Below are 12,251 nucleotides of genomic sequence, written 5' to 3' on the forward strand. Positions count from 1 at the left end.
AACATACCCTTAAACTGTACCTAGATAAAAAAAAATTCTACCATATAAACTTTTGTTAGTTTGCTTTATACCCACTGGATATAAATAATACATTTTATGCCAAGTAATCTCATTGTCACTTTATTGTCCTATTATCATGATCATACTATTGAAGCACACACAGCATTTTCTCAATTTTTAAATTTATCTTCAGGAAATTATAGCATAAGATGGGCATATCTGACCTTAGTAATATAAAAGTGAGAATAGAAAGTTTTCAGAAAGTTTATAATGCCTGTCTGCTATCTAAATAAACAGTGGTCTTGAGTGTGTTAATAATGCTTTCAATGAATTATTAGTTTTACTATTTTCAATAGATTAATAGCATTGCATTTTTTAATTAAGTTCACTGAAGTTCCAATGCATTATTTAACTTACAGTGTCTGAAACTATACTGAAAATACACTAAAGCACTGGATGAACTTGGTCGGTCATCGGATTCAAGTCATTAGCAGACAGGAAATCAAAGTGAACTAAAAGCTGTTATTCACACTTAATCACATATTTACTTGGTTAGAAGGTGTGTATATGAGGGATATACATATTCCATGATAATTATTACAAGTACTTGAAAATATCAAAGTCTTGGAGTTATTTATCATTTTGTAAAACTAATAATATGAGCATCTATTATATACAAAACACAATAGAATTAATGATAAATGATATTAAGAAAAGTTACTGGATGAGACTTCATAACTTCAAATAAATGAAATAACTGAGCATGAAACACAGAAAGGAGACTTTAGAAGAATCAAGAAGGGGCAGGTCAATTAAAAAAAATTGATACAAAAAGGAAAATGGTATTAGTATAACAATATGGGATAATGGATAATATTAGACACATCTATATATGACAAAGTACAAGAAAACTATAATTATGCTTAATTAAATAAAACCATAAATAAAAAAATTAAAAAACACACATATCAGAAGATTCTAAAATTCTCTCTCCCTCTTGGATCATTATTTCCAGGGGAGGGAAGCTCACATAATGTGAGCAAACTTATGGAGAGTCCCACGTGATGAGGAACTAGAGTCTCTATACAACAGACTATGATGAATAAGGTCTGCAAACAACCATGTGGATGAAATTGAATGTGGGTCTTTTAGCCCCAGAGAAACCTGGAAGTGACTGAAGACCTGGCTGACAGCTGATGGCAAACTCATGAGGGACCAGAGGGAAATGGCAACTAAACCACTCCTGGATTCCTGACCCACAGAAACCACAAGATGATAAATATTGCTTCAAACAGCTATGCTTTGGGATAATTTGTTACACAGCAATTGATAACTCATATATTACCCAAATGTCCACCAATGAAAAAATATATATATATATATTCTATTTATACAATGACATATTACTCAACAATTAAAAAAAAATAGCACTGCTGCTACACAAAATAATATGCATGCTTCCCACAGGTCCAGTTATGAACAAAAGAAGCCAAGCCAAAAAGAACACATATTGTAAGATTCTTTCCATATCATGTTTAAATATATTAAATAAAGCCAATATATAAAGGCAGAAGTCAAAATAATTGCTACCTTGGGGAGTACTGAACATAAAGGGGCAGAAAGAATCCTTTAGGATCTTTTATAAATTAGAATCCTAAATCCACATTTAGGGATCTGTAAATGTATTATACCTTAATATTTTAGGTATTTATATCATATACATAAGTAAAAATTAAGCAAGATTTATACATAAGATTCATATATTTTAGTATATGTACATTTGGCCTCAACAAATATAAATTTTAAAAAGAACAGAGGAGGTAAAGTGTGTTATGAAGATACTACATTTTCAAGACTTCCCTATATGGATTTGAAGTACAACCTGTCTAGTCTATAGTACAATATATGGATATAGGGATACTAAGGCTCTGAAATTATATGAAATAGTATAATAGCTTTATAATGGTTAGTTTGATGTGTTAAACTGACTGAGGAATGGTAGTTCATAAAACATATTTCTACTGTATCTTTGAGGGTGTTTCTGGGAGAGATTAGCATTTGAGTTGGTAGACTGACTAAAGATCTCTCTCACTTGGGGCACCTGGGTGGCTCAGTGGGTTAAGCTTCTGCTTTTGGCTCAGGTCATGATCTCAGGGTCCTGGGATTGAGTCCCGCATCAGGCTCTCTGCTCAGCAGGGAGCCCGCTTCCACCTCTCTCTCTCTGCCTGCTTGTGATCTCTGCCTGTCAAATAAATAAATAAAATCTTAAAAAAAAAAAAAAAAGATCTCCCTCACCAAAGAAGGTAAGAATCATTCAACTCATTGATGCTTGACTAGAACAAAGGTGAAGGAACGGTGAATTTATGAGTCCTTGAGCTTGGTCATTTATCATCTCTTCCCTTTGTACATCAGTACTTTTTGTCCACAGGCTTTCAGATTTGTATTAGGATTTATACATTTATACATCAGCTCCCCTGGTTTTCAGGCCTTAAGGTCTGAACTGGAACTAAACCATAGACTACCTTGTGTCACCAGCTTGCAATGGCAGGTTGGGGGACTCCTCTGCCTTTATAATTGTGTGAGTCAATCCTTCACAATAAATATCTTTCTATATATTAATATAAATCATATTGATTCTGTTTCTCTAGACAAACTTAATATAAGCTTTTTGAGTCATAAATATATAGATGTACTTAGAACCATCACAGTAAAGTTGATTGCTCATGTAGAACATACAGAATGAATCATGGGATAGAACATAGATCATAGAACTCTGAGGAAGAAGAACATGTGCATAAAAATGTATAGAAGAGCCAGGAAAAAGAAAATAAGAGAAATAAGAGAAAATAAGCTTCCATTGAGACCAAGAAGCAACAAAGTAGAATCAAGAAAATTCCAGGTCATTGTTGTTTTCCAGTAAGAAGGAGGAGGTCAATGCATCATGCATTGAAGGATGGCAGGTTAAGTAGGGATTGAAAGTCATTTATTTAAATTATAGAAAAAGATTATTTCTAACCATAAGGAAATAGTTTCCTAAAGGAAAGGTGAACTAAGGTCATCTCCATAAGATCTTGTGCAGAATGGATTTTCAATTCATGATATAAAATAGAGACAAAGTTAAGTAAGTTTCTGGTTGTCATAAAATCTTTTCTCTAATTATATATTACAGTCCATCTGAACACACAAGAACCTGTCATACTTAGATCAGCAAAATAAAGTTGAATTCAGGCAAACAACCTGTTATTGTCAAAATGATGCCAAATACCACTTTAGATTGAATGTAATACTTTTCAACTAGTTATATTGGTGTCATATGGCTATAGTTATGAAGTTTCTATCTCAGGAGTTTAGGGGCTTCACAAACTTTAAATAATCCTGAAAATGTATTGTCAACTCCTCCCACTCCACGAGAAGTAGTCTTTCAGATTTTCAGGCAGAATATGGGAATTCCAGTTAAATTGTATTTGCTATTATTCATGAATTTCTCATAACTATTAAAAATAATATGATTCTCTCATTGAAAAGAAAGGAGGGGCATCTGGGTGGCTCAGTGGGTTTAGGCTCTGCCTTCGGCTCGGGTCATGGTCTCATGGTCCTGGGATCGAGCCCTGCATTGGGCTCTTTGCTAGGCAGGGGCCTGCTTCCTTCTCTCTCTCTGTCTGCCTCTTTGCCTACTTGTGATCTCTCTCTGTCAAATAAATGAATAAAATCTTAAAAAAAAAAAAGAAAATAAGAGAAAAGAAAGGGGAAAGACTGTTATTTTGGAAAAACATTTCTCATTTCATCAGTTTAGAGCATCGCTTCTATAGGTGCAAAGTTAGATTTATCATTTCTCAGAAAACATTGATCTTTTTATGGGTTCAGATAACTCAGGAAGCTTTTTCACCCCAAGTACTTGCTCAGACTATCATAGCCACCTGAGGAACAAACAGTCTTTATATAGGGAATAGAGAGACAGAGGACATACGCTGTTATGGGTCGCATCAACTTGAAAAATAATCTTTAAGAAAAAGTATATTATCATAAAAATGCTCTAGCTTAGTATCCAGCTACAAAACTATGGGTTATGGGTTTGAGTGTAGCTGTAAAGATTCTTATTCTAGTTAACTTATAAGAACATCTGAGAGACTGGCTAAAGCTCTAAACCTTCAGGTACAATTTAAAATTAAATTTGAGAAAACATTTGATTACTAAATCCAGTAAAAAACTATTTGAATCTGGATACAGTGTAAATGGACTATCTCTTCTCCCCCCAACAAAATAATTCATCTACATAATATTGCTGATGCCTGAATATTATATTTATTTAAATTTCTCATTTGCCTTACTTACAGTTTATTATGTTTATTCATAATTTCCATTATTTACAAAAGAAATATGTGCAAATAAAAACCAAGTTTAGAAGTTTTAATATGTGCTAAGGGTAAACAGATTATTTTGCTTACCAATCATGTTTTTATATCTTTATTTATATAGATTAATGACTTTTAATTGAATATTTGTCAATATATTTTCCTTGTTTAAGATCATGTTTAGCTCTGTCAACTTGAGCAGAAAATTATACCAAGAAAATAAATGTTAGATATGTGAAGAAAATACTGGAAGTTTACCTGAGATTATAAGTATTTTGTTATAGTGGGAGACAATCTGAAACGAAATATCTAAGAAGTATTTTTGAAGGTCCATCAAAGATTTTTCATCAATTTCAGGGAAAGCTTCCACTAAAAAAAACAAAAAACAAAAAAAACAAAGCAAGTTTGTTCTGAGGTATGATTAATTAAAAAAATACTATCTAGGTAAAGAGGAGAAGACTATAGACAGATTCTAAAGATAGTTATGTGATGAATTCCACAAAAGTGAGTGAATTGATATGTGAATGTGAGAGACAGGTATAGGATATGCATGACCTGGAATTTTATTGTTTATGTTACTAGAACTGTAGGGATGCCATTTGTTGTAACAAGTTATCCTGGAAGAAGTAACCTATTTGTGTTAAAAGTCATGACCTCCATGAATTTAATTTTGATTTGTTGGCTTTGATGTGTGTTTCAACATCAATGACATATCAAAGACTAATTGGACATATGAACTTATATTTCAGGGGGGGTGTCTAAGATGAATATAAACAGGAAAGTCATCTGCATACAAATAGAACTATAAATAGAACTGGAGGATTTAAGGTCAAACAGGGAAGGGATTAACGTATATGATGAAAAAGTGATACTAACCTGTGTTTGAAAAACTGAAATATTCAGTAATGGAGTAAAAGAGGATGAGCATACAAATTAGATGCATACTGAGAGGCAGAGATAAATATGGTCCTTCAGGAAAGCGTGGTGTCAACGAAGTTAAAGGAAGAATGCTTTAAGGAAATGATTGACTGGAGTATTATCAAATGCTTGATGTGTGGCTGAATAGTAAATTAAGAGAAGGATTGAAAATAAAAAATCCCTTGGTATAACAATATGTAGGTTATAGGTGTATAGGTGGCCTCCCCAAACACTGCTTTTGTGGAATGACTGGGACAGATTGAAGTTAGAGTAGTGTGGTGGCCATGAAAATGCATTTCAAGGATCTGCTTTGGCAGAAGCACACTTGACTGGTAGTTCCAGGTGTTGCTTTCTTGGATGCACCACTGTGTTGACAATAAGGCCGTGCTTGCTATTGGGATACTCCCAGACAATAACTGAGCACACCAGGGTGATAAGAAAAGGCTATTCATGTGAGACATGGGATTCCTCCATTAAGTAACTTTCATTCAAGGACTGCCCACTGGTCTAGTCTCAACTTTCTCGAACTACTTTGCATTCTAACACCTTTCCTATCTAATCCTTCCATAGGTCAGTCCTTCCACAGGTGAAAGGTCTGCATCAGAGTCTTAAGACTTATGCAGTTGGCACTGGAATTAGTATGAGAAAATAGGTGGTTAGAAAGGACTGGTCAATCACTCTCAAGCAGGTGAAATGGGCATAATCCTGAGTGGTAGGTGGGCACAGATAGTTTCTGGTGGAAGGTGGTGTTGAGTTGGTAAGGATTTCATGGACAGCAATATAGGAAAGCAACCTTGAGGAAGAAAAATATTGCTGTTGGTGTGAGGACTCAGACACAGAAAGCAAATTGAGGAATAATATGTACAAAGAGCAGGATTGGCTACTTACTGCTAAGTTGCATTCCTGGCCAACCAGCCTTGAGAAAATATCTTAGTACTATTTATGCTGGTGTGTTTGTATGCATGTGGGAATTGAGAAGAGTTACAACAACATACCCTCTAAGAAGCTGACATGATATTCAGAACAACTGGAAAATGAGCTTTACTAACAATTCCTCTGAACATTTCTTTATACTATCAAATATGTATGTTATTTTCCCAAAATAGAAATTTGTCTTCAGAATAAGACCCAAAAGCATGGCTAAGAGCATCATTAGACCACTAGGTGATTCTAAAACAAATTATTAATTAATGATATAATATATGTTGGCTAATAGAATTAAAATTTAAAGAAAAAACAAATTATTGATCTAATTTTAGTATGTTGTATTTAGTAGAAAATAACTTTCCTATTATTTTGTCTAGGGTTGGGACTGAGATCTCTAGTGTGAAGAGAATGGTAAAAAGTGACCAAGGGTAGTATTATATGCCTATACAGCTTGAAATTAAAAATGAGTCACAAACATCTTTAACCAAAGTGATAGCTATTACCTTATCAGAAATAAATGACATCATCACTGTTCCCAAGGCAGAGGAAACACAGATCTAGGATAAATATTATCTAGAAGATGCCATTTAATTTCAAAATAATAACTGGATTCAGATGGAATCATATGAGTTTAGACTTTACAAAGACAAAATTAAATCAAATGGAAGAGAACACTCAGAGAACTTAGGAACATTTGCATGGCACAAGATTAGATTAGATTTAGCATTGTTTTTAAGCTGATGGTACAGATAAAATGTAAGATATTTCCAAACTTATAAGAATACATTTATATTTATATAAAACTTGCTTATGTTGAACATGTATTGACAGTGTGTTATATACATTCTTAGCCTTTGATACTCTATGAGGTGGTAAGTGTACAATGGCAAAGAACAGACATATTATTTTAATGACGATAGTTCAAGTACTGAAATAAGATGAGCAAATTTACTTATCTGAGAGAAATAGGTTGGCCACGAGAAAAAATATCAAGACAATGTTGACTAAAACATCCATAGTATACATGAACATGTATAAGGGATTCAAACTACGCCAAAAATTTAGTCATAAAACCTAAATGTGAGTAGGTGCTAATAACAATCAGTAGGCTATCTCACTTCCCTATATAATCAACATGGGCAAAATGATTCAATAATGATTATTATACCAAGTATGTATCCAAATTTTTCATTTTAGTGAACTCTATCAATCGTATATAAAGTTATAATGAAGGATCGAGACTGGAGCATATTGGCACTTAACGGATGCATATTCAATGAGATTAGTCTCCATATTTTTCTAAGAAGATAGGACATTAAAAGCTTATTTCCTTCAAATGTCATTCACATTATATCTCTAGTTTAATAAATATAAAAAAATACTTAAAGAGTTACACTCCAAACCAGAATACTCTTTGCGTTTTGTGATCTTGTGTCCCTTCTTCAAAAAACTTGCTCAATGTTCCCTTTTCATATGTGAAGTCCAAAATAAGATTTATGATTCTCCAAATTTTGTCTCTTGTATACTTATATTTTCAGTCATATATTTCACTGGACATTCCTATGAATTTTATTCCATAGACCTACACTGTTTAAATATATTAGTAACCATCCACCTATAGCTATTAAATTTAAATTCATTGCAGTTAAATAAGATTAGTTCCCTAAAATGCTAGCTGTGTCTTAAGTGTTCAATAGCACATGTATCTAGAATCTTCCATATTGTATAATTCAATCATAGAGTGCTTCCAAAAATCACAGAAAATTATATTGGATAGGGCTGCTACAGACCTTCAATCATCATTTATTTATTTATTCAATATTTTAGTAAACCTTGCAATGTTATCAGACACTATCCTTAGCTTCAGAGATATAGTAATAAATGATGGATATAGTGTCTACTTTCATCAGCCTTATGTTCTTTTTTTTTTTTTTTAATTTTTTATTTTTTTAATTTAATTTTTTATTTTTTATAAACATATATTTTTATCCCCAGGGGTACAGGTCTGTGAATCACCAGGTTTACACACTTCACAGCACTCACCAAATCACATACCCTCCCCAATGTCCATAATCCCACCCCCTTCTCCCAAACCCCCTCCCCCCGGCAACCCTCAGTTTGTTTTGTGAGATTAAGAGTCACTTATGGTTTGTCTCCCTCCCAATCCCATCTTGTTTCATTTATTCTTCTACCCACTTAAGCCTCCATGTTGCATCACCACTTCCTCATATCAGGGAGATCATATGATAGTTGTCTTTCTCTGCTTGACTTATTTCGCTAAGCATGATACGCTCTAGTTCCATCCATGTTGTTGCAAATGGCAAGATTTCATTTCTTTTGATGGCTGCATAGTATTCCATTGTGTATATATACCACATCTTCTTGATCCATTCATCTGTTGATGGACATCTAGGTTCTTTCCATAGTTTGGCTATTGTGGACATTGCTGCTATAAACATTCGGGTGCACGTGCCCCTTTGGATCACTACGTTTGTATCTTTTTTTTTTTTTTAAAGATTTTATTTATTTATATTTGACAGAGAGAAATCACAAGTAGATGGAGAGGCAGGCAGAGAGAGAGAGAGGGAAGCAGGCTCCCTGCTGAGCAGAGAGCCTGATGCGGGACTCGATCCCAGGACCCTGAGATCATGACCTGAGCCGAAGGCAGCGGCTTAACCCACTGAGCCACCCAGGCGCCCCTACGTTTGTATCTTTAGGGTAAATACCCAATAGTGCAATTGCTGGGTCATAGGGCAGTTCTATTTTCAACATTTTGAGGAACCTCCATGCTGTTTTCCAGAGAGGTTGCACCAGCTTGCATTCCGACCAACAGTGTAGGAGGGTTCCCCTTTCTCCGCATCCTCGCCAGCATCTGTCATTTCCTGACTTGTTGATTTTAGCCATTCTGACTGGTGTGAGGTGATATCTCATTGTGGTTTTGATTTGTATTTCCCTGATGCCGAGTGATATGGAGCACTTTTTCATGTGTCTGTTGGCCATCTGGATGTCTTCTTTGCAGAAATGTCTGTTCATGTCCTCTGCCTATTTCTTGATTGAATTATTTGTTCTTTGGGTGTTGAGTTTGCTAAGTTCTTTATAGATTCTGGACACTAGTCCTTTATCTGATATGTCGTTTGCAAATATCTTCTCCCATTCTGTCAGTTGTCTTTTGATTTTGTTAACTGTTTCCTTTGCTGTGCAAAAGCTTTTGATCTTGATGAAATCCCAATAGTTCATTTTTTCCCTTGCTTCCCTTGCCTTTGGCGTTGTTCCTAGGAAGATGTTGCTGCAGCTGAGGTCGAAGAGGTTGCTGCCTGTGTTCTCCTCAAGGATTTTGATAGATTCCTTTCGCACATTGAGGTCCTTCATCCATTTTGAGTCTATTTTTGTGTGTGGTGTAAGGAAATGGTCCAATTTCATTTTTCTGCATGTGGCTGTCCAATTACCAGGAGGCCGCCATTTGTATTCCCGTCCTCCGGAAAATGGTCTTTTCATTCTTTGCATATAGTCAACCAGTTTTCCCAACACCATTGTTGAAGAGGCTGTTTCCCTCTTGAATAATATTCTTCCTGCTTTGTTAAAGATTAATTGATCATATAATTGTGGGCTTATTTATGGGTTTCCTATTCTATTAATCTACATGTCTATTTCTGTGGCAGTATCATACTGATTTGATCACTATACCTTTATAATATAACCTGAAATCTGGAATTGTGATACCTACAACTTTGTCTTCTTTTTAAAAAAAAAATTGCTTTGACTACTTGGATTTTTTGTTTTTTTCTTCTTGTTTTGTTTGGTTTTGTTTGGTTTGGTTTTCATATAAATTTTAGGATGTTTTGTTCTGGTTCTGTGAAAAATAGGAATTTACATTAAATGTGTGAGTTGCTTGGGTAATATAGACCTCTTAACAGTATTTGTCCTTCCAATCTAAGAGCATGGGATATCTTTCCATTTCTTTGTGTTATCTTCAATTTCTTTCATCAATGTTTTATTATTTTCAGATTGCAGGTCTTTCACCTCTTTGGTTAGATTTATTCTTAGGTATTTGATTACTTTGGGTACATGTATAAATTGAATTGTTTTCTTGAATTCTCTTTCCGCTTATTTATTATTAGTATATAGAAAAGCAAGAGATTTCTGCACATTGATTTTTATATCCCATGACTTTACTGAATTTATTTATCAGTTCTAGTTATCTTTTCATGGAGTATGTCAGGTTTTCTACATATAGTATCTTGTTCTCAAAGAGTGAGAATTTACTACTACTTCTTTGCCTATTTGGATGCCTTTTATTTCTTTGTGTTGTCTGATTTCTGTGGCTAAGGCTTCCAGTATTATGTTCAATAAAAGGGGTGAGAGTGGACATCCTTGTCTTGTTCCTGACTACAAAGGGGAAGCTCTCAGTTCTTCCCCATTGAGGATGATGTTAGCTATGGGTTTTCATATATGACCTTTATTATGTTAAAATTTGTTCTCTCTAGACTTAATTTGTTGAGGATTTTTATGATGAATGGATGTCCTACTTTGGCAAATGCTTTTTCTGCATCTATTGGAATTATTTCTTTTTATCCTTTCTCTCATGATGTGACTTAACACATTGATTGATTTGCAAATATTGAACCACCCACATCCTGGCAATAAATCCCATTTATTTATGGTGAATAATTCTTTTTTTTTTTTTTTTTTAATGTATGTTGAATTTGGTTTGCTAGTTTTTTGTTTGTTTTGTTGTCCAGGGCGGATGCTCCAGGGGCCTGGATATCCGTCAACCACAGAGCTTTGCAAAATGGGGCCGGGTGATTTGCCAGAAGGTGTGTCTAGAGTGACTGATCGTAAACAGGAAGTACTACCTATTGGCTGTTGAACTATTGCTATGCTGTGGGTACTTGATAACAAGCTTAAGATTGGTGGATGCATATCGCTGTCTATGCTGATTGGCTTAGCTCCCCTCTATATGCGATGACCATATGAAATAAATCTCTTTTTTTTGAAACCCAACTGGACCGAGGGTCGTTATTATCGCTGCTGGATGGTGATATTTTGTTTTTATGTTTTTATTTATTTGCTAAAGAGAGAGCGTGAGTGAGAGTGAGAAGCAGGCTCCCTGCTGAACAAGGAGCCCAGTGCAGGACTTGATCCCAGGACACTGGGATCCTGACCTGAGCCTAAGGCAGGTGCTTAACCGTCTGACCCACCCTGGTGTTCAGGGTTGCTAGTATTTTGTTGAACATTTTTTCATCTATGTTCACAAGAGATTTGCCTGTAGTTGTGTGTGTGTGTGTGTGTGTGTTTTAAATGTCTTTATCTGGCTTCAATATCAGGATAATAATATGCTCATAGAATGAGTTGGAATTTTTCATTCCATTCCTATTTTTTGGAATAATTTGAATGTAATAGGTCTTAATTTTTTAAATATTTGGTAGAATTTGCCTGTGAAGCAATCTGGTAATGGACTATTGTTTGGAGGTTTTTGTTTGTTTGTTTCCATTAATATTTTATTTTTAAGATAGGTCTACATCCAATGTAGGGATGAAACTCACAACCCTAAAATCAAATATCCCATATTTTACCAACTGAGCAAACCAGATGTCTCTGATGGGAGTTTTTCGATTATTGATTCAATGTCCTTCCTGGTAATTAGTCTGCTATTTTTTTTTTTAATTTTTTCCTGCTTTAGTTTTTGTAGGTCCTATATTTGTGGAAACTTACCCATTTCTTCTAGGTTGTCTAATTTGTTGGCATATAGTTTTTCATAACATTCTCTTACAATTGTTTGCATTTCTGTGGTATTGGTTGCTATTCCTCTTGCACTGGTGATTTTGTTGGAGTCCTTTCTTGCGCTCATCCTTTCTTTCTTTCTTTCCTTCCTTCCTTCCTTTCTTCCTTCTTTCTTTCTTTCTTTTTTTAAATGAGTCTGGCTAGAGTTAATACCAATTTTCCCCCAAAGAACCAGCTTCTAGTTTCATTGATCTGTTCTGTTGTTTTTTAGTTTCTGTGTCATCTGTTTCTGCTCTGATCTTTATTATTTTCTTCCTTCTGCTGGCTTTGGGT

Source organism: Mustela nigripes, chromosome 1 (genome assembly GCF_022355385.1).
Source record: "Mustela nigripes isolate SB6536 chromosome 1, MUSNIG.SB6536, whole genome shotgun sequence".
Classification (NCBI taxonomy): Eukaryota; Metazoa; Chordata; class Mammalia; order Carnivora; family Mustelidae; genus Mustela; species Mustela nigripes.